Source organism: Castanea sativa, chromosome 3 (assembly GCF_040712315.1).
Source record: "Castanea sativa cultivar Marrone di Chiusa Pesio chromosome 3, ASM4071231v1".
Taxonomy (NCBI): domain Eukaryota; kingdom Viridiplantae; phylum Streptophyta; class Magnoliopsida; order Fagales; family Fagaceae; genus Castanea; species Castanea sativa.
The window spans coordinates 55,021,428-55,045,264 of record NC_134015.1 but is presented as its reverse complement, the minus strand read 5'-3'; the positions used below and the strand labels follow the sequence as shown (position 1 = coordinate 55,045,264).

Here is a 23,837-nt window from a genome sequence, read left to right as displayed (position 1 = left end):
TATATTCTTGTGAGATGGAGGATGGACAAGGGCTTGAGTTTAAGTTTTCAGGAGAAAGTTTCATATACTTATACATTTAGATTGATTAAGCTATAGTAAGATTTATGCCTCGGATCAAAAAGAAAATCACTGAACAGTTTATCTTAGTATGAGTTTAATTAAACATAATAGAATTGAAAGTTACTCATCTTTTTTATTTGAAGGATAATATATTAAGTAAGGGTCATTCTACCATACCCCCTCTTTTTTTTTGGGGTATGATACCCACCTAAATCTAAACCATTAAATGAATAAAAATTTGATCCGGACCATTCGTTTAATTTGGAGTAATTTAGAGTAAATACTGGCTATTGGTCAAACAGTTATATATATAAGTAAAAAAACGAAAAGAATCCAGTATTCACTGTGTGCTTCTCTTTTTGAAAAACAAAATTCTCTCTATCATGCTTCTTTCTCTTTATCACGCTTTGGACTTTATATCACGCTTCCGATTCGGTTTATCTAAAGAACCCATAATTTGGCTTCTCCTGTATTAGCTTCTTCTCTTACTAATCAACCACAAGAACCTAGGGCAGCTAAATAAAACCCAAAGAAGAAATAGTATCGACCGTTCTCTGCCTGGCGACGATATTTGAAATAGGTTTCTCTCTCTCTCTCTCTCTCTCTCTCTCTCTCTCTCTCTCTCTCTCTCTCTCTCTCTCTCTCTCTCTCTCTCTCTCTCTCTCTCTCTCAGACGAAGTTGATTTTACTACTAATATATAGATTATTAAAGTTTCATTGATTATCAATGCATGATTTGTCTTTAGTTTTATTCATTGTTGTAATCCCTAATGCTATTAATTGATTTGGGTTTTTATTTTTACTATTTTGATAGGAGATTTGGGTGTTGTTTGTTAACTTTTTTTCGAAAGTTGATTTAGAATTTCCTCCTATTTGAGAAAAAAAAAATTCAATACCCATGATTGCTTTACCATAATTTTCCCTTACCAAGACCACCACCATAATATAAAAAAGCATAATAATAAATATAAAAAAAATAAATTGTTGTAATGAGAGGGTCTGTCAACTATGCTTGTAACAAAATGTAATAGAGCGGCAACTCAGTTGGCAGACTGGGCTGGTAGAGTAAAATAGTTTCATGTCTAGCTAGGGGAAGGCTCTGACTTCTTCAAACATTTGTACAACAAGAACTAGTAGTCTTGTTCCTTAATACAAATACTGCTATTTTAATTAAATTAAAATAAAAAGGTTAAGAGATTGTTATAGCATTATGTCCCTGTAAGTCCTCTCTCAGCTAAGTTCTACCTATCCCTGGCATTCTTTAACATGGTACTGTAGCTTGAATTTTCAAAATAATGCCTGTTGGTACTATAGCTACTCAAAAATAGTTAAATTGAAATTTAGTGGCTAATAGAAGTCAGTTCTTTACATGGAAGAAAGAAAAAGAGAGAAAGTCATGCCTTTGTCAAACATCCAATTTATTTGCTTTTTTCCTTTCTCTGGTCTTTTTACAAATCCTTTGCATGTGGATAAATAGCTGGAAAAATTACAGTGGACTTAAGTGGTGCTATAGATGAGAAGTTCAAATTTCAGTTGGTGGATTGTGTAAAGTTATAATTTATAACTATTTTGTGTTGACTTTAATTCCGTGTCAAATTTGATTGTAATTTTGTTCAATCTTTTGTACCATGTATTTCATGTGGGATTTATTTGTAAAGGTTGTGTGTAAGAGAGACAGTGCGAAGACTTAAGGCAACTATTGAAGACAAAAGAAGTTTTCGCGGGTAGCTTATGAGTAGCCTTCCCATGAAGGGAGGCATGTGCTCAGCACATGACTAGAATGCGAAGAGTCAAAACAAATGGTGACAATTGGTTTTCGCGAGTGTCTCACAGGTAAGGCATTGCCGCGAGATACCCTCAAAATAATCTGTTTTGTTATTTTGTCATATCTACTCCACTACCTCCTTATACATACTATATATACCATCATTACCCACATATTGAGTAGAGATCTTTTCAGAGAGAAAACTATAGTCACAAATCCTTGAGAGTGAGAGATTGTCATACCCACAATTCTCTACACCATCCATTGTGGTTTTCATCTACTCCTAACTCTCCATTTCTAAATCCTTGAGAGGTTGATAGCTCAAACACTTACCACACCCATACTGAGTGTCAAGTGAGGTTTTGGTGCTGCTGGGAAGTATTGGAAGAAGCCAAGCTTTGGCAGATGCAATCAGGCGCATTGCGGGATCTTGAAAGCTAGACAAGACACGGTTCCGAGAAGCCTCGTTAGAGTAGGAGCTTGGAGGGCTTAAGTGCACTGGGTAGATTAGGCTTGGAGGGTCTTTTGCTATTCGGGTATCTTAACTTATTGTCTAGTAGATTGATTTACCGCTTGGAGGGCGGTGGAGAGGTTTTTCGTCAAGTTTTTCAGTTTTCTCTTCGATAACACATCGGCGTGTTATCTTGTGTTTGTATTTCTCTTCCCTACTCTTTTAACTTTCATTTTACTCTTGTGATTTGTTGAATATGGCTTAAAGTAATTTTATTGTTTGTTCGCTCGTATTTACTCTATTCCGCACTTAGTTTAAATTAGAGTAAAATCAACCGAGCCATAATTTATTAATTTGGGGTCTAAACAGCTTTTGTGTTTTTAACACAAATCTAAACTTTCAGATTGGGAACTTGCTTGTTGTCCTTCTAAGTTGAAGTGTTTAGAATAAGGAAGCTAAGTACCTATAACCAAGCTTCGCTAGCAAATGATCGTAGTATTTGGGGAGGAAAGATCTTTGGAGGCATATTATTGGGATGAAAATGGGGTTTCCTAGGTGAGCAGGTGACAGATATAGTGGGGAGCACTCACAGTTGTAGTAATATGCTTCTGTTAATTCTTGGAGTACACAAAAGATTGGGGATCCATTCTAGGTCTTTTTATGTTTGGTCAAGTTTGCCAAGATTGAGAATCAGAGTAAGTTGATTCACTGATGAGCCTATTATATTTCAATATCCTGATGGATGAGTGGGCTGACAAATAGTTAGGGAAGCCTAACATAATGTTATATATATGAGTGGGCTGATATATATGTATTTGGAATTATAGATCTTTTTGCTGCACTGTTCTCCTCTTCCAACCTTTTGATTGTGTTCTCTATGTTAGCAATAATGTTATCTTTTATTTTTATCTTGTTCATTTCTTTCAAATACTGATTTTTTTGTGGCACTTCCAAATGCTAGTCATTGCAATGTTTTGTAACAACTGCAAATTAGATATTCTATATTTTTTTTTATATTATATTTTCGTCACAATTTTTTTTCAATCTATAGTTTTTAGTTTGTTTGTTGGTTTTTTTTGCTTGGGTTTACTCCCATGGCAGCTAAATATGACTTAGGAAGCCTTAGTTGATAGTTGCTTCGCTAATTTATGGAGTTTGTCAAACAATTCTGTATATTACTTCTGTGTCAACAGTCCAGTCCTTCACATTTTTTTTATTCTATAATTTTTTTCCTTTGCTGAGTTGTTAAAGTTGAGTTGGAGCTAAAGCTCATTGGCATCTATGTTATTTGCAACTTGAACTTCCTGGATTCGTATATTTTTCTAAGCCTTATATATGTTTTTTTTTTCCTTTTCAAATATCCAGAGATACTTCTCCCTTACAATTTAGCTTTACCTATTGAAGGGGAGGGGCAACCAGATTTTTTGTCTATCTTTTGTTGGGGAAATAGTTGGGACGAGGAAGAAAGAGAGAAATATTTTTCTGGTAGAGAATATAAAAATTCCATTGAATTCTTACTTGCAATGAGGATTTTGATTTTTTATAATCAGAAAAAATGAAATGAAAGTATTCAAACTTCTGTTGTATACCTTTTTGAAATTATTTTTGCTATATGGTTGGCATATTGTTAGTATCCTCTTTTATTAGATATATCATATATGAAAACTACGACATTACATGAGTCCAGCACCTTTCAGTCTCCATTACAGAAACTCATTAGTTGTTAAAATAATTTAAATTGAATGCTAAATAATCACATATTTAATGGCATTGAGTTGTTTAATGTTTACTCTTCAACTAAAGTATTTATGATTGTTGTCTTTTTATGAGTGGACTACTGGTATTGGCAAAGTTACAGTCCCTTCTCTTTTGTAGACTTGGTAAATTATTTACATTTTAGCTTGCAATTATTTAGATTATTGCCACTTCCCTTCTAGGTGTGTGTGTAATTTCTAACAAAAAAAATCTTTAGAAATTAGAGGGTTTCTCTATTTTCTTTCTAATAAAATGTTTATGACTTAAAAAAGAAAAGAAAAAGAAAGAATGCTGAATTACAATAGCTATCAAACAGAAGTGAACAAATGAGTATTCTTCCAACTGTTTAGGTCTCCAAGTAAAATTTCAAATATAGTATTGCTATTAATTAGACCTTTTCTCTTCATGTTCCCCATATTAATTTCCCAGTTATGCTCACTTTCTTGGTACTGGTCCTTATATTAGTGAGTCTTGGAATTTAGCACAAGGGTCCAGAAGTTTCATTGTACGATGAAGTTATATATGTAGACATTGTTTTGGAAAATAATTGGCATTGAAGGTGAAGGCAAGACCCCGCCTCAATTCTTCTAAATGAATCTTCTATTTTTCTACCTGAACTCCCATTTCATATTTTTTCTTCCTATAAATTGTGGAATGGTCATTGTTTGCAAAATAAATTTGCTGCACAAATGAATTCAAAAGCTTTCTCATGACTTTATTCTATGGAAGCAGTTTTTTTAGAACCCAAGGAAAATTACACTTCTGAGATCAAATAGGTGTTATTGTACTATAATTTTTCCCTTTTAAGAATTGTACTCAGTCTCAACTGATTAACAAGTGCATGGAAAAAAAAAAGCTTCATTTTTGTTTTGTCCATCCAATGAATTTTCCTTTGATTAGACTATTTACTCCTTGGTGGTTGGTAAAAGTGTCATGCATGCTTTGTAGATTTGATGATGAAGAGTTTATTTATAGAAGTCAATTACCCAATTTGCCTTAATGTTTTCTTCAGTCAAAATATTTTTAAAAAACCTCTTAAGATAATCACATTAAAAAAGTTTAGTTGAAGTTTATCTTAATTTCTCAATAGATTTCCGTAGTGTACGTAATTATTTATTTATCTTATAAATTGTTGCTTAATGTCATTGCTCAGTTCATCCAAGTGAAACAGTGCTGACACTTACAATGCATAAGGCTATAATATGGCTTAGCTCACTAAATGTTTTTTTGGTTAATGAGTTCTTAGACTTCATTTTCTGCAATAGGAAATTTTAAACTTTTGACATAGTTATTGAATCTTTCTTAGCAAATTGCCTTAGTGTATGTAATTATTTATTTATCTCTTAAAATGATGCCTAATGTCATGGCCCAGTTCATCCAAGTGAAATAGAGTTGGTACTTACAGTGCATCAAGCTAGAGTATGGCTTTGCTCACTAAATGTTTTTTTGACTAATGAGTTCTTAGACTTTATTTTTTGGCTATGATGATAGAGTTGGGGGTGGTGAATGCCATTGCAGTCCTGGCAGCATGGTGTGAAAGAGATTTAGGGTGGTATATCATAATAGGTTGTTGCATTTTCATCATAATCACAAGGTGAACATGTGTTTACCCAAATCAATAGCTGATGTGTTTTTGTCATTATCACAAGATGAAGATAGACTTAGTGTGGTATATCTATCTTAGTTTTAAAATTATTTCTATTATCCATTATAACATTTGTACGTGCCTTTTAATTTTTTATGATATAAGTTTTATGTTAAGTTGTGCAGTAGTCACTCCACAAGTATAAGTGTTTGTGGAGTGTGGAGATAAGGGATAGGGTTTAAGTTTCCAAGAGGGACCTTCACACACATAAAATGTGAGAAAAAAAATAAGGGAACCAACAAATGTGACAAAAGTATAGTCACATGTGATAAAAGTATAGTCACATGTGATATTGGTACTGTGCAATGTGATATTGGTACCATAAAATGTGAAAAAAAGAAAGGAGAACTACCAAATGTGATAAAAGTACAGTTACATGTGATGTTGGTACTACGCAATGTGAGGTTGGTACCATAAAATGTGAAAAAAAAATAAGGGAACTATTGAATGTGACAAAAGTACAGTCACATGTGATGTTGGTACTACACAATGTAAGGCTAGTACCATAACATGTGAGCGAAAAATAAGGAAACTACCAAATGTTTTATGTTGAGATTGAGACACGATGAGTTGAAGATATTAACTGTGGTAACATAGGGCAAACTACTTAGACAAGCCATCATGTGCTCCCTTCTATTTTTTTGTTTATTGTATTGATAGACATGTTATAATTTTTTATGCTCGATACTGTTTTTGGGTGAATGCAAAAATGTAATTGATATTTAAGTAAAATTCAATGGCTTGAACTCAAACAACTTGAAATCTATTATTAACTCTTTCGTGTTGGTAAAGTGCAAGGCACAATTAAGTGAAAACGCTTGTTGGAGCCTAGGCACAATACAAGTGCGCACCAGATTGATGTGAAGCACACGTTTAAAAAAAAATAGTTTGATAAATTCAAAAATAATTATTAATGAAAAATACAACAATTAAGAGATCAAATAATCATGTAAATGGATATAAAATAATATTTTTAATTCATATGAAAGTTATAGAAGCCCATCATTTTGCGATTTTACCACAAATAGTGCAAGTTAAGTCATTTTTATTTTTTGTATAAGCTGAATGAGTACTTTTGTCAATATCCTTTCACATCTGAATAGACTTTCTTCGTACAGATTTCTACGCATATGTTTAAGACACTTCTCCTCACTTCCAGAAGTAACTGATACCCAGTGATCATTTAGTGACCCTTTCGGAAGTGTTAGTAGATGATGATTAACTGCCTTTTTCTTTTGACCTTGCCCTGAGATTCTTTAGACCAAGGTATAACCATCCTTTCTAAGACTTCTGTATTCTGAAGCAAAAGTCCTCACCATAAGTACTTCTTCTTCAATTCCAAGAAAATCACCAATTTTAATAGTTTTGCAGCCTCTCCCGCCCTATTGGTTCCTCGAATGATCCTTCAACTGCATAACTGATACCAGATGAATAACCAAGTACTCGATGTGCAAGAAAAATTAGGCATGGTTGCTTTTGCCTATCAACTGATGTCAAGCAATGCTCAATGAACTTGAGTGTATCCATTGTCTCAACCTGTGCTGTAAAATGGTCCCACTGTGAAATGTATTCATTTGCATAACAAATCTCTTCACTGTGAAAAACAATATCAATGTTCTTTAAGTCTCTAATAAGCTCTCGAGTAGTGTTAAGAGATCAGACACTATAGATTGAAACTTTCTCCAAAAAAAAAAAAAAAACCTTACCCATCATTTTTAAAAAAGTAAAGCAAACTTTTCAAAATAATGTACACAAGTATCTTTTCAAATAAAGAAAATATCGTACTCCCAAAAAAAACCGCAAATTAAATATACTACAAATAATTAATTTTTGCAGAGAAAAAAGATAGTACAATTTAATGTGTATTACTGTCAATTTGACAATAATGGCACATGGTGGTTGATCTTTTTCGGTAGAAACTGATGTCATAAATGATAAATGTTAGCACTGTTAAGCCGTGGGTCTAATGGTTTACGGCTGCTTCGAGTACAGGAGGAAGCTCATATTCTATTTATATGCCACGGGAAGAAATTTTGGCGAATCCCAGCAAGTCAAAATGGGCATTTGTCCATTTCACCCAAAATAAGTAGTAAAATAATTATATTTTGAAATTATTTAGTAAAAAGTCCCTATTTTGAAATTCGATTTTAAAAAAAATTGAGTTTTAATGAAAATTGAGTTACTATCCATGAACCCGAGTTTTATGTAATTTTTTTAAAAGAAGTTTTTTGTTTATAACTCGATTTTCTAAAAAATCGAATTTTTCAATATAGTTTAAAACATGAGCATATAGCTAAATAGTTTTAAAATATGGCATTTTGCTACTTGTTTTAGGCAAAAAGGACAAATACCCATTTTGGCCTTAATAAATGTGTGTGATTGTTTTTTTTTTTTAATTAAAGATAGAATTTTTTTTTTTCTAATATATTGCTTTATTATATATTTTTTTGTTTAGACAATTTAAGGGTATGTTTGGTAACTGTTTTTTTCTCCTTGTTTTTTGTTTTAAAATACAAATTTCTATTTTTGAAACTCAAAAACTTGTTTGGCAACCCAAAATAGATAGAAAATAAAAATTGTTCTCCAAACTCATTTTGTGAAGGAAACTGAAAACATGCAAAAAACTGTTTTCAGTTTATAATTTTCAAAAGTCAATGAAAATGCAAATTTAATTTAACGAATCTACCACATTTAATGAATTAGCATTAAAGTTCAAATTCTAGTAACGATATATTTTAATATTTTTTTCTTCAAAAAACTTTTTTTTTTTTTAAATTTCAACTAACCAAACATGTTTTTTATTTCAAAAATATAAGAAAAAAATTTCTTTATATTCCCAAAAACAAGTTTTTGAAAATAGAAAACAAAAATTATTGCCAAACATAACCTAGTTATTACTTATAATAAGAGGGTAAGTTCTAGTACAATTTTTTCCTCGTTAAAAATTATTAGAATAATGCTAGAGTTACAAACTTTTTTATGAAAGTTTTTAATTACAAAATGTTGATGTGGTGAGTGGTAAATAAAAGAGTGATGTTAATGGTAGGTTAAGTGGAAACCAATATGAAATTGACCACATTAACAATTGTAAAAATGTTGTAAAAAAGTTTGTAACTGTAGCATTACTTATATTATTAATATACTATAAAGAAAATTATTGTTATTTCAATAATAACTTATGTGTCCCGTTAATGTAAACCTTTAGAACATATATTAATCATCAATTTTAAGAAATATTTTATGGAAACTTGAAAAAGCTGTCAAACTTTTTGACAGCTTATTCCAATTTTCTTAATAAATCTCCTAAAATAATAATTTAAAAGTTGAAATATTGATTCTTCTAAGCTGGGGTCTTTTTTTAATTTTATTTTATGTTTGGTCAAGGTATCGGTTGAGGTGGCAGTCTTATGTGGCCTAAAAACAATATTTTATATTGAACATTAGCCACGTCAGTATTTTCCATCTACCATTTAACAGTAAGGACAAATTTGACACAATACCAAAAGATTAGGGACCAAATTAACACATTTGAAATATTAGAGACCAAATTGACATTCAGCATAAAGGTTAGAGATCAAATATGTAGTTTACCCATAAATAAACATTGTTTATTTGTTAGGATCATTTACTCTAGATAATAAATATACACAAACTTTAGAGCAGCTACACTAAAGATGGGTGTAGAAAAAGTACATACATTGCTGTAAAGCAATTTGTGCACTTACACCATAAAATAAAGCAATTTATGGTAAAGCAATTTATGGCACTTATCACCATCACACACTCTTGGTGCAATAGTCACTCCACAAACAAGTATAAGTGTTTGTGGAGTGTGGGGGGCAATGGCCAGAGAGTTCAAGTATCTAGAAGAGAGTTTTACACACATATACATTTAAATTAGGCTAGAGTAGAATTTCTATCTTGTATTAAAAAAAATGTGGCACTTACCACACATAATAAATTACATAATCACAATTCACAGACACACACACACACAAAATAAATGTCCTTTCAAGTTTCAACATCTACATCATTCTTATTTTTAATCAAACATTGGGAAACCTCTAGCTTTGAGGTGTGTTTTCTAGTGTTTTAATGCCCATTTGAGGTTGTTGTAGAAAGTACAGTTTAAGTTATAGATTTTTTACACAAGATAAAATTTCTATTTTAGCTTAAGTGTATATGTGTGTGAAACTTTCACCTGAAGACTTAAACCCCGACCCTTACCCCTACACCCCACAAGCACTTATACTTGTGGAGTAACCATTGCATCAAGAGTGTACAATGATTTTACAATAAATAGATTTAACTAAAAACATATAAGGATTTAGCAAATTATAATGATATAAGAATCTTTGAAATTGTTACACCAATTTGATAACTAAATTGATAAAAGGCCTTTAGATAAGATAAATGGCTAAAATAATTTTACAAAAGTGTTTTAAAATTTCATGCTTGCATTTAATTAATAGCAAGTTTATACTGTTATTAGGTCCAGTTAACGGGTGCTCTTAAAATATCTATTAATTATCAATTTTAGAAGGGGTAATTACACTCCCCCCTTAAAGTTTGAGGGAATGACACTTCACTCCACATTTGAAAAGAAAAAAAAACACTCTCTTCCCTTGATGTTTGAAGAAATTAACACTCACCTCCTTTTATTTATATTAGTAGTGAAATATTTTTAATTTTTATAAGAATCTCTTCGCAAAAGTTTAACCATGCATGGTTAGTAAGAATGTAACTAATAAACTCTCCATAACCCGTTGAAATTGAAAAAAAGAAGAAGTAAAAGTCATACTTAATATTTAAAATACATTTTAATTAAAATTTTAAAACAACATATTCTGAAATTGAGGATAATTTTGGAAACTTGCCCTTAAGCAAAGAGAAAATTAGTACACAACATTTTCAATATTAATTTAACAAAATTTGGTCAAATAGATGTCAAAGGTGAAAAATGTTTTTTCCTTTTAAGTTTGGGGTGGAGTGTCATCTTCCCAATCCTCAAGGGAATGGAGTGTAATTACCCCATTTTAGAAAAAAATTTATGAAAAATTATAAAATATATACTATAAAAAAAATCAATTATTTTTTCATTTTCCAATAAAAATTTTCATAAAATGGTTTATTAATGAATGCCCAAAAGGCATTTGTTATTTTCGTTACCATCATATCTCTCTCACACAAAAAAAAGGTAATTACCTTGTATCATTTTGAAAAATAAGCATACATATGTTGTAAATTCATTATATATATTGAAACTTGGATAAATACACCAATGTTATAGCCTGGAGTTACTAATACCAAGCAATTATGTTTGTGCATATTTGAGAATCGATAAAATTTCCGTCTTTACTCCAAAATTTTTTTTTTTTAATATCTAGTTTTAGTTTTAAGTTATTTTTCAATGTTATGGTAAAGCAAAAGCTCTTCAAAAAAAATAATAATAAACATGTAACAAGTTAAAGAGCTTTAAAAGTTTAAAGTACTTACTAGAGTGTAGTAATTGATCAATTGGTTGGTACTTCTTAGAGTTTCTAAGTGGGACATTCATAATTTTGTGAATATATTTTAATCGCTTCGAGAAATTTAACAAGATGGTGTTCTTCAAATTTGTACGTTGGTTTTGATTCAATCTTACATAGTGATATCTGCTGTAACACCAAAAAAAATATAATTGGAATACTAGCATATATCTTTTGAACTACAACTCTCTCTCTCTGTCTCTCATTTTCCCTTCTTTTAGATTTATTAATGCTTAAAAGAAAGACTGTTTAGAGACTCAGTTTACAAAAGGCTAACTAAACCAAGGGCAACTCCATGTTGAGGCTAGGGTGGTCACAGGATCTTAGAAAAAAAAATTATATATAAATTTTAGAACTTTATGATTTTTACCTTGAAAAAAATATTGTGACTGTGAGGTCACTTCCCCAATTAATCGGTTATTGTCCGCTTTGGGGAGCCAGTCCCTCACGGTTTTGTCCTCGTCCCCGAGTGCAGGCAGGATTTTCACCCGGACCAAGGGCTGGCCTTGTAATCGCAGGCTTGACACCAAGTCCCACATCGGTTAGAGAACCCTCCCACTCATGGTTTATAAGCTTCTGGAGCAACCATGAGTGTACCACTACAACACATGTGTGGTAGTGGTACACTCATGGTTGCTCCAGAAGCTTATAAACCATGAGTGGGAGGGTTCTCTAACCGATGTGGGACTTGGTGTCAAGCCTGCGATTACAAGGCCAGCCCTTGGTCCGGGTGAAAATCCTGCCTGCACTCGGGGACGAGGACAAAACCGTGAGGGACTGGCTCCTCAAAGCGGACAATAACCGATTAATTGGGGAAGTGACCTCACATTAAAAGGGTCATTTTAATGTGAGGACACTAATCGGACTTATCCGCTTTGGGGAGCCAGTCCCTCACGGTTTAATCTCAAGCGACATGAGAACGTACGGATCTTCACCCTCTGGGGGCTTTACACCGCAGTCCCACATCGGCAAGAAATCCCTCCCACTCATGGTTTATAAGCTTCTGGAGTGCGGTGTAAAGCCCCCAGAGGGTGAAGATCCGTACATTCCCATGTCGCTTGAGATTAAACCATGAGGGACTGGCTCCCCAAAGCGGATAAGTCCGATTAGTGTCCTCACAGTGACCACTTTAAATTTTTTTTGGGCCAACATAATTAAACTTTGGCAACAAATTTAGTTGTATATTAAGGTTACAACTCCACTTAATATTTTTTTTTATTAGAGATGTGAATTTTGACAAATCCATCATTGTCTTACATTTTGTATCTTTCATATGCTTGCAAAATTTCAATAGATCAAAGATCAATAGCTATGTCATCAATTAAATATTTAAATTTTGAGATTTTTTTAGTCTAAAATTAAACATAAAAAATAAGTTTATGGATAGAATAGTAAATAATATTCAATTGACATGCAATTTGACATGTGTTTTAATAACACAAAGACCACACAATTCAACAATTAGATTTTCAAAATATGTAGGCATACTAATATTTTTAGTAAGAGTTGTAGCCTTAGGTTACAACTAATTTTGTAGTCAAATTTTGTCCTTAAATTTTAGTCCCTCTAACAATATATTAGGCCCTTATAAATAAAAATAAAAAGTCAAAGAAAAATTTTATTGAACTAAAATTTTGAAAGAAATGTAACTTACAACATTGATAATGAGACTATTATGCAACAATTTTAAAATAAGATAACTCAAAAAATAGAATTGTAAAATTTTTTGTATTTGTGTTTTTTTTATATCAATATATGAAGTTAGATTTTTGTTAGATTTTGAATAATTTAAGTTTTATAATAACCATCCTAAAAAAAATTCATAGAGCCACCACTGAACTAGAACTAATCATGGCATAGTTCGTAATATAGAGAATTAAATATATGCCGTATGAAATTCATAACTAGTTAATTACGTACATCTTTCATTTACTTCAAGATTTTTCAAGAAGATTGAAAACTTGGCATACAAATCAAAATTGAAAAAAAGTTAAAAGAAGTGTGTATAGGAATATTACAGATTCGAATAAGGAGTAGATGGACAGCTATATGGGTTGGTTTTTTGTTTTTTGTTTTTTTTTCTTAACAATATTTTAATTTAATTGCATATTGTTGTTGTCTTAATACAATTTTATAAGATTATCAAACACGAAATAATTTAATATATACTTTGCAAATTTTTGTGGTCCTGTTTCGAATGCAATTACTTGTTTTCTTATATTGGTATAATTAAATATATAATGAATTTATTTTTTTTAGAATCTCTCTTGGTCTAGAGAGAGAATTATCAAAATGATAGAAAAATATTAATAGATTAAATAATCAAAACATCAAACATAAATAAAATATATGGAAATGTTGATTTTAATAATTGTATTGTTATATAGCAAAACATCTAATTAAAATAAATGTTAATTCACAGCTGTATTCTCGTATATAATAACATAATTTGGCATAATTAAAAATTATAATGTTGAGCATTAAGTTTTAGTCAAATTAAAGTGCTTTTACACAAATATAATATGAGAAATGTTTGATATATACTTTTATACTTTTAATAATAGAAAACATGTGTTTACTTTGATATATATATATATATATATAAATGAATAAAATTATATCACACATGATATAATTTTATTTCAAACCAAGTTAATTAAGTGAACCTCCTTCAACTCATTATATGACAATTCGAATTATCATCCTTAAGCATTTGTTAAGAATAGAGTTAATTAGTTCCTCCAACCTAGCTAATTCTCCCATATTCACCAAAAATGCTCTTTGTACATTTGGGAAAACTCCTTTCCAAAGTCCTCCAAAACCTTCTGTACGCACAATCTTGTTTAAAGCATCAAGAGGGCCTGAGTATCTAGGTTGGAGTCCTTGGCTCACCAAACGGCCATCTGCTTGCATCCTCACCTTAACAAGATCAGCAGGGCTCGCCACTACCTGCACTACTAATGGCAAATAGAGAAGTACCATTACTCATCAAACATCTATGCCAAGCACTAAACAAATTAATCAACAGGTTTTCTTGTTGAACCAAGAACTATAGCAGGTATTAATATCATTTGGTTACTAAAATATCATTAAACTTGTAGCATTCATGTGTTCATCCACTTAGGACATGACATGAATCATTTGAAAGTAAAGCTACAGTTGGCTTTTAAAGATGCCTAAGACCTCTAAGGCCCGGTGAACGAATGAAACACCAGATAAATGTATATGTTCCCGTGCAAATCTCAGTAATAATTTGTTCTAGTTTCACATATTGATCATTTTAAACTCAGAAATCTTTTTGGTGGAATAGTATAAGCAGACTCAATACTGACGAAGCCAATAATATATTTTCTGAGCCAGTGCTTCGAAAAAAGTACACTCATAAGGAGGGGTAAGATGTATTATATTCTGTAAGAGGAAAAAAGAGATTGAGGATCATATTCCCCCATTCCATCAGGCCAAGTTTTTAGCCAGTTGATACCCTCTATGGAGTTAATGAATAGTCTAAGATTTACCTGTCAAATTAAGAGGAATGCAGGATGATTCTTTCTCATCCTTAAATAGGAACTCCAAGACTATCAGCTATATTCTAAAGTGATGCCAGGAATAGTTTTCTGTTTTCTAGAAATATGTAATGCTTAATTGAAGAACCGCAAAATATCACCATCTAACAGAGGACCCTAAAAAACAACTCAATTGATTCTATACAAGTCGGGGTTGATAATCTACAGTCATGGTAAGTGTTCATTAAGTCATATTTTTTTGAAGTAACTTGTTGGATAACTTGGATTTGAGTTAGTTTAGAACAATTATTGTCCGTTGATTGGCAGTAATTTAATTGTAGCAATTGGGTAGCAGTAAATGGAAATGTTTGCAGAGAGTATATTAGGACTTAGGGGGCCAGTTTCCCTCAAACCTTACCAAGTTTTCTTAATTTTTTCTCTTACCAAAATAGACTCTCGTAACTTCTTCATTAACACCTTCAAGGGGCACCCATCACAATTTTACACAAACTTTTCTGAACCACCAATCACTTGCAGCTTTGAATGACTTATATACAAGGTAACCTATGTATCTAATGGGTCTTTGGTGTAGAGATAAACACCTTTGGAAGACTCTTCGAGTAGTTATTGTAACATATAGAGACACACTTAAACTAAAGGCTTAAACCCAATTAGTACAAGCTCAACTATGTTATATTAACCACTCATTCTTCTTACTGTTATTCCGTGAGACTTCACTCACACATATATACTCAATAGTCTTGATGTGATGACCTCACCCTCTATCTCATTACATGAAATAAGGAAGTGTCATTTCAGCAAAGAGCTCATTACATTAGCTCCAAAGGTATACATTTTCTAGCAAAAACACTTGCGGTTTTGAGTCACTTCTATAGTCCTATTTTGCAACCAACTCTTAGTTCAAAAAAATTTGAGGTCTTTACTACAATACCTACTTCATTTCCTTATTTCCAAAAGGAAAATTGTAAAGCTACTACTATTACAAATGAGCTTAAAAAAACCAATGTTTGAATTTCTTTTTCTTTTTTTTGCGATTAGTGACGTACACGAAAAAAAAACATGAGTATGTCGTGAGTTCGAACTAGTTCAACTTCTCCGACGGTGGAAACGGTGGAATAAGAGAGAGGGTGAGGGTGTTACCTGAGCAATGACACCGGAGAAGCCACCGGCGAGAGCTTTGGCAGAGAGAGAAAGCGAACCACCACCACTACCATCACCGTCGGCGGAGACCACCGCATTCCTGAGATTCTCGTAAGCTACGATCCGAATGGGAGTGTAGAAGAGGTGTCTGACAATCGCTGGGGACAAGCCCTTGTAGAGCCCGAGCGGGCCTTGCTCCCGAACGATCTCCGTGGCCACTCGGAACGCGTTGGTCCTCGAGCTCGAGCTCGAGCTGAAGCCTGGTTTTCCTGAGGTCAATCGGGAAGGTCGAGGTCTCGGCAGCCATGGCTGAGAGTGACGTCAGCATTAGCTTCACGTGGGTATTTTTGTGGGCCCGGAGCTGACCTCCTTCTTCTTCTTCTTCGCTTGGTTTCATCTCTCACTCTCACTCTCACTCTCACTCTCAAATCTCCGTGTGTCTGCAAATGAAGCTTCATTTAATTAAAACCTTTTTTTTTTCCTGTGTTTTCGGTGGATAAACGACGTGCCGTTTGTTGTTCATTTCTTATGTTTTAGCGGGTTTGGACCTCAAAAATGGGTTTTTGAAGGGAAAAAAAGAGAGGCCCCAATGGGGCCTGATGATGAGTCTTTGGCAATTATAAGGTTGAATTTGGATTGCACTGAAAAATGAAAGAGTTTGCATTTGGCGTTTTTTTCATGGGTCCTGTGCACTGTTTATGGGACCCGCAAATATGAATTTCAATAAATGTTAAGTTAAAACTGAGTCCTACGGCACTATTCACATATTTAAAAATTATTTTGCTACAGTGTTTTCAGCAATAAGTTTTCAGTTTTCAACAATAAACGGTATTCAAACAGATCCTAAATTTGAATTGAGCTGTTTAGAGTCAAACCAGACTTGATGAATGGCTTTGTTTATGTTTGGTATAAATATACTAAGTTTTAACTTAGCTTCTTAGGTTGCCTCTGCAAGGTTGAGTAGAAGAGACTGATACCATATTAAATTGTCGATTGTCCCAAAAGTTTAAATTATTAAAATATGATAAATTTAATTGTTTAACCACATACTTTTAACCGCCTCTTGCCTTGTGGGTGAACTCGTGACAAGCTTGTACCAAACTTGAACGCCATATAATCTTACAATAGCTTTTTTTGTTTAGTTTTAGCTTATTTTTTTAATGTACAATTTTTAGAACTTCATATTTTGAAAATACAAATATACTATAATCAAATTTTAATAAAAATAATACTTAGCAAAAAGACAAATAAGCTAAGACCAAATGGACACCAAAATTAAGTTACTAGCTCAATTATAAAACAACATCAATATCAATTCACTGAAAAACAAGTTGTTAAGGAGCCACATGTTCAATTTCAGTGTGCGCTCCAACTCTACTTATCATAATTCTTAGTATTGTGCTTGGATTAATTTTTAAAAAAAAATACTAAAGTTATAACGACTTCTTTTATAAAATGTTTACAAACTAATGTAATACTAATAATGAATGTGATTATTGGACTTTAACAATCTAACAAATGAATATTTGAATTAATTTTTGAAAATTGTATGCATAATATCAAATTATCAATCATTTTTATTAATTTTTTCTAAAATTGGATAACATTATAAGTATAATAAAAAAGGGGTAATTACACATAACCTACCTCTAGTTTAGGCGAAAATCACTTTGCCTACCCGTGGTTTATATAGTATCACTTAACCCACCTGTGGTATGTTTCCGTCAATCTCCGTAACCCACCTCAAGCCCAGCCGTTACAAAACGTCTCTTAACCCCAAAACACAACATAACGAGAATCAAAACATCCAAAACTCAGAAACTTTTCGAGAGAGAGACTTACGGTGTTCTTCGTGGTTTGGAGTGTCTAGAGGGGGAGAAAACACAAGTTTCGCAACATCGAAGCTAGGGAAGGTATGTGTGACTGTTGTTGATTTGCATTTGGGTTCTTAATGGCTTTTTTTATCGCGACCCACCCACGTAGTTAGGGTTTGTACAATTTTCTCAAAATTGGCGTATGTTAAATGTGCATTTTGCTATTTATATGTAGAATCGCTTAGGATGTACTAATGTACTGCTATGATTGTTTATATAATGCGTATACCTAAAAGAATCAAGTTTATTTGTCAATGATTACACTTGTTTGTGAACTGTGGGTAGTGTGGTCCCTATGAATTTGTTGGGAATCTGGTTTTGCATGTGCTATATGTGGTCCTTTGTCCATGTGTTGTCTCTCAACAACAAAACAACTTTTATATGAAAACAAAATAGCATATGTTTGGCTTGTTGTCTCTTTTAGCTTGTTGTCGTTTCTATATGTCAAAATGTAAACGAACTAATTATTTTAATTGTAGATGGTTGACTTCACATTTGACATTGAAATTCACGTTAGGAGGTGTTTTGTGGAGGACCCAACCCTACGATATGTGGGTGGGTCTGTACATTGTGTGGGCCTTTTTTGCAATGTCAGGCTGGGGCGCTTGCTGCTATACTGGGCCCAAGATTTTCTTCTGAGTTGGAGAGTTGGGACCGGTCTGAGAACAAACCTTCCTGGTCCGACTTGTGCACAAACAATGTCTTTTGGTAATCAGATCTTTATAGCAGGCAAAACTGTCACATTAGCTACAGCAGGCAGATATGATAAAGAGGACAGGAAAAGAATAAAGAGGACAGGAAAAGAATAAAGATTTAAGCAACATAGTCAGTGGGCCTTAAAGAAGGGTGGCCGTTTTACAATATAATATCTGAATAATAAATGTCAGATGAGAGTCAAGAATGTATTAAGTAAATAAACGTTAGCCTGTCGCGATGGGCTGTTTCACAGAGCTCGTGTCAGGAAAGGGAATCACTCCCTCAACGCGACTAATTTCTCTGAGGAAAAATTAGCTGCTTTGAAGGAACGGGCCTAAGTGACTTTGGCTGATCGAGATTCTTTGTTTGGTTAACAGAAAGCATGAGTTAGAAGGGGAGAGGGAGATTAATCCATTCGGTGCATGCCAATCACTTCATTCACTCTGTTTCTTTCTTGCTTCTGTATTCTTTTTCTTTTACTTTCTTTCTTTCTTTTATCTTTTCTCTCATTTCTTCTCTGCGCCCTTTAATCCCCTGTTTTCTATAATTTTTTCTACTATTTTACAGAGGTTCCCTTTTTCCTGTTCTTTTTCCTGTCCATTGTAGGACTTCTTATATAGGATCAGCCACGCTTGGCTTTTTACCCTTTTAGCCCTTAACCGTTTTTGTCTGGCATGTGCTCCTTCGCCGATCGTCACTGACTGGTCAGTCACCCAGCCAGTGCTACCCTGCCTCAATCAGAGAAGACTTTTTGTTTTGCTCACTCCCTGCGGCAATCCTACCTGTCACATGATGAATACTCTCCTTCCCTTTACCCCTTACAACATACACCTGGTGGTTCCCACTCATCCTTGCCTCTTTTGGTTCGCATGCCTTTCCAGCAGGACATTGCTTCCAAAAGGAGTTGAGTAGGAAACACAAAAATAGATTTTCACCCTCCCTACCGCCAGATCATACCCACTTACCTCTGACCCATGACCTCACCATTTCCTGTATTGGCTAGGTACAAGCTGGTGGTGCCTGGGCTTTGCGCGTGCCTTACCTCCGTACTTGTTCAAATCCTGCCTGCTGCTCATCTGTCTACCGCGGTCTGAACGTCAAACTGCTTAGCCTGCTGCTCATTTTTGGCTTCTTTTGGCGTGGGTTATTTCGCCCGACCTTTCCTTTGTGGCTTGCAGCTTCTGAGGACTGGGCCATGCTTGTTCGTGGGCTGTTCCAAGCCTTTTATTCCCGGCCCCTGTTACTTGCTTCCTGCCACACAATTCTGTCGTGCCTACCGTGAGGCCTTCTTGACCCCAAGTCTGCTAGGCCACTTTGGACCTTTTCTGTTCATTCTTTCTCGGAAGGCCCAATGATCCTTCTGGGCCCTTTTGCTATTTGCAAGCCCCTATTATCCTACCTACTTTCGTTTGGGCGTCCTTAGCCATTTTTTAATTCTACGTCTCCCATGGGCTATTACTAACTTCTTGGGCTTTTTCGGCCCAAGTATTTCTCACTTTTCCTTTAGGGCTTATGAGTTTTCCACAGTCCCCTACTTTCTTTACTTGCACTATTTGAGCCTGTCGTAGCAGTTATGGCCTATTCTCACTTTTCCACATCTATACAGCCCATGGGTTTGTGGTTACTTTCTTCCTGGCCTTTTTAGGCCCACTTACTTCCTCAAGATCTATTTATTTTTCTGTTAGACCCACTATTCGTTACTCTTGCCACTCGCTTAATGATACTTCCATAATACTTTCTATAGCCCATGACTTTGGGCCTTCCTCTCTTCTGGGCTTGTCAAAAAATGAGCATCTACATACATACATTGACAGAGATTGACCTTGATAAATTGAGTTTCTTTGAAATTCAAGATTTATGCCATCTAGTTGGTGCCCCCAAAGAATACAGTAGATATAGGTATTTACTTCCTGAAGGTGATCTAGAGGATGATTTAAGGGTCATAAAAATAGATGCAGATGTGGTGAACATGAGTACCCTTCATAGGGCATGACTAGCTGACAAAATCATAATCTATACTAACATAGATGTGGAGCCAATGGCAGTTGAAAATCCAGATGGAGGGGGAGTGACGGATGATGGTGTAGGTGGTGATAGAGGGGGAGTGGTAGAAATAGGTGGTGATGTAGGTGGTGTAGGTGGTGATTGAGGGGTGGATGAAATAGATTTGGAGAGTGATTATGATGAAGCTGAGAATGATGAAGAAGATGATGTTGAGAATGTTGAGGATGTTGAAGTTGGTGTAAGAGTTGAAGAACAGGATGTTGAGGTTGGTGCAAGGGTTGAAGAGCATAATATTAAAGGAGATGATGATGATGATTGGCTATATGAAGGCCTAGAGGGGGAGGACTTTAGTGATGACATATTTGCTGCTCCAAACTCAGCTCCACAAGTTTCAGTCCCAGCATAAGACAATGCTCCCAATACAACCCCAGCATCAGGCAATGCTCCTAATACAGCCCTAGAATCAAGCAATGCACCTCATGCAATCCCAAAATCAAGCAATGCACCCCATGAGTGGGTTGAGCCAGCTTTTGAGGATGAGCCGGTAAGCATGGATGGGTCTGATGATAGGCAGGTACCTGAGCAGCCAGAGTTTAATGCTAAGAGTGACATGAGAAATGTTGTACTGAAGAAGGAGATGAAGTTTTATAATGCAAAGGTGTTCAAAGTTGCTTTGAGGGAGTATGCAATTAAAAAATCTGTTGACATCAAATTCAAGCTGAATGAGAGGACCAAGATATCAGTTCACTGCAAGAATGAATGTGGGTGGAGATGTTATGCATCTTAGATAAGTGGAGAGCTAACATTTCAGATTAAGACCTTGACTGATGAGTGTACTTGCCCCAAGCCTTTTAAAAATAGCTAAGCAACATCAGCTTATGTTGCTAAGAGGTTCATTGAGGACTTTAGCAAAAATCCAAATTGGGAGGTGGGTGGTGTACATAACCATGTGATGCAAAATTTATCTATAGACCTAAGTATAAACCAAATGTATAGGCCAAAGAGAAAGGCAAAGGATTTGATCAATGAAGATGAGCAACTGCAATATGGTGTCCTTAGGGACTCTGCACAAATAATAAACACTGTAGACAAGGGGAGTAGGGTTATACTACAGACAGAAATGGCTGATAAGACTTCCTAGCCAAAATTTAAGAGGATGTATGTTAGGTTCAATGCTTAGAAGGTAGGATTTTTAGGTGGATGCAGGTCATTTATAGGTTTAGATGGTTGTCACATAAAGCACAGATTTTGTGGGCAAATCTTACCTGTCACTGCCAAGGATGCAAATGACAACATTTTTCTAGTAGCCATGACTGTTGCGGAACAAGGAGTCTTGGATATGGTTTTTGGAAATATTTGCTGATGATATAGGGAGACCAGAGGAGCTTTAGTTGGTTTTCATTTCTGATAGGTACAAGGTATGAACTAACATGTTTTGGAAATATTAGCTTGTTTGGAACTAACATGTTTTGGACATATTTGTTGAACTAACATGTTTTGTTTATTTGTTTGGTTATTTGCAGGGGCTTATACCTGCAATAGAGACATTATTCCGTACTGTGGAGCATAAATACTGTATAAAACACATCTACAACAATTTCAAAGTCAATCATAGGGGATTGGAGCTGAAGGATACACTGTGGAGATGTGCTACTGCCATAATAGTAAGGGAGTTTAAGAGAGGCATACAGTACATAAAGCATTTGGATGAAAAGACATATGAGTATCTTGCAAACATTGCACTTGCACAGTGGACAAGGTCACACTTCACTTCTAGGGTAACAAATTGTTTGGTAAATAACTTGAGTGAGTCTTTTAACTCAATGATATTGAAGTTTAGGGACAAGCCCATCTTGGCAATGTTGGAGTGGATTAGGGTTAGACTTATGACTAGGCTTTACACTTCTAACTAGGCTTTACACAAAAAGGCAAGGGATAGAGAAGTATGCTAGAAAATTGTGTTCAAGCATACAAGATAAGTTAGAGAAATTGAAGCTTGAAAGCAAGCCATTTAGTGCTACCCCAACTGGCAGTTTCCTTTATGAGGTCGCCAGTTAGTATGAGAGGCATGTAGTTGATCTGGTCAAGAAGACATGCAGCTATAGGTCTTGGGATTTAAATGGCATTCCATGCAAACATGCCATAACAGCCATTTATACATGCTACCTCAAAGAAACTTTCATGGACATATACAAGGAGGTACTTCCTCCCATGCCTGGCTAGTCAAAATGGTTTAAGACTAGACAGCCTACTCCCCTAGCACCTCACATATACAAACCACCAAGCAGGCCACCCAAGCAAAGAAAGAGGGCTCCTGATGAGCCTAGGAACCCTTACAAAGCAAGTAGGCTGAACATACCTGTAAGGTGTGGAAAATGCAAAAAGGAAGAGCATAACTCAAGAGGGTGCAAGGCTGGCATCACTAGAGAGACACCATGGCAGAGGAGACAGAGGCTTCAAAGAGAAAAAAGTTGTAAGTAATTGGGATTTAAATGGCAAAAAAAACTTGCTTTTAAACTTACAAAGGTATTTGTGTACTGAAACTGAGTTTTGTTGCAGGCAAGGGGAGGGGTGCCTGCACCTAGTACCAGATCTGGATCTGCACCTCAGCTTGAAGCCCAGCCACCATCCTAGCAGCCTACCCAGACTTACAACTTGAGGTTTGCCACTCAGCATTCATCCTCACAGCAAAGAAATCAAGCTTCACAGCAAGGAAGTCAAGCTAGGTCATCTCACAAGAGAGCAGGATGGTTCTCTTCCTCAGAGCTAGAGTTTCACACACCTAGGGAGACCTGGGATACCCTACCAATTTCTTCACAGGTAACTTAGTTAAGTTGCTTCTTTCCTAGATGGTTGTGTAGACTGAGATATTTTTTAACAAGTGGATTTATTTTTTATTTTGTAGTCTTTACATGCAAATATAAACACTGGTGGTGTGAGGACTAGAGGACAGCTTGTTGCACAAAGGCCACCAAAAATGAATTTAGTGGGTAGAAAGAGCAAAGCAAGAAATGAAGTTAGTGGGTACGCATGCCAGGATTGGGGGTAAAGGCAAGGGCAGGAGAACATGTGGGCTTGCAGCTAGTGTTTTTTGTGAAAACCACTGTTGGCTTTTTGTAATTATCAATTAGTGTAAAAAACAATCACCTTGTTTTGAGTAATTATGTAGCTGACCTTGGGATGTGCTTTTTTGTAATTTATTAAAAGTTAAGTTAAGGTACATTACACTCCAGGTTGTTATTATGGTATGAAATTTTGTGATATTATATGGATGTTGTGGTATTTATTCAATTCAGATTGTATGGAACATTATTTGTCCAAAACAGTTTGTATGGAACATTATTTGTCCAAACCAGATTATATGGAAGTTTATTTATTGCTGCTATAGACTGTGT

The 23,837-nt window shown here is 34.6% G+C and overlaps 1 pseudogene; it reads right to left on the bottom strand.

The window, feature by feature from the left end:
* Window positions 1-7,032: 7,032 nt before the first annotated feature.
* LOC142629190 (mitochondrial uncoupling protein 3-like) lies at window positions 7,033-16,296 on the bottom strand (annotated as a pseudogene).
* Window positions 16,297-23,837: the final 7,541 nt, after the last annotated feature.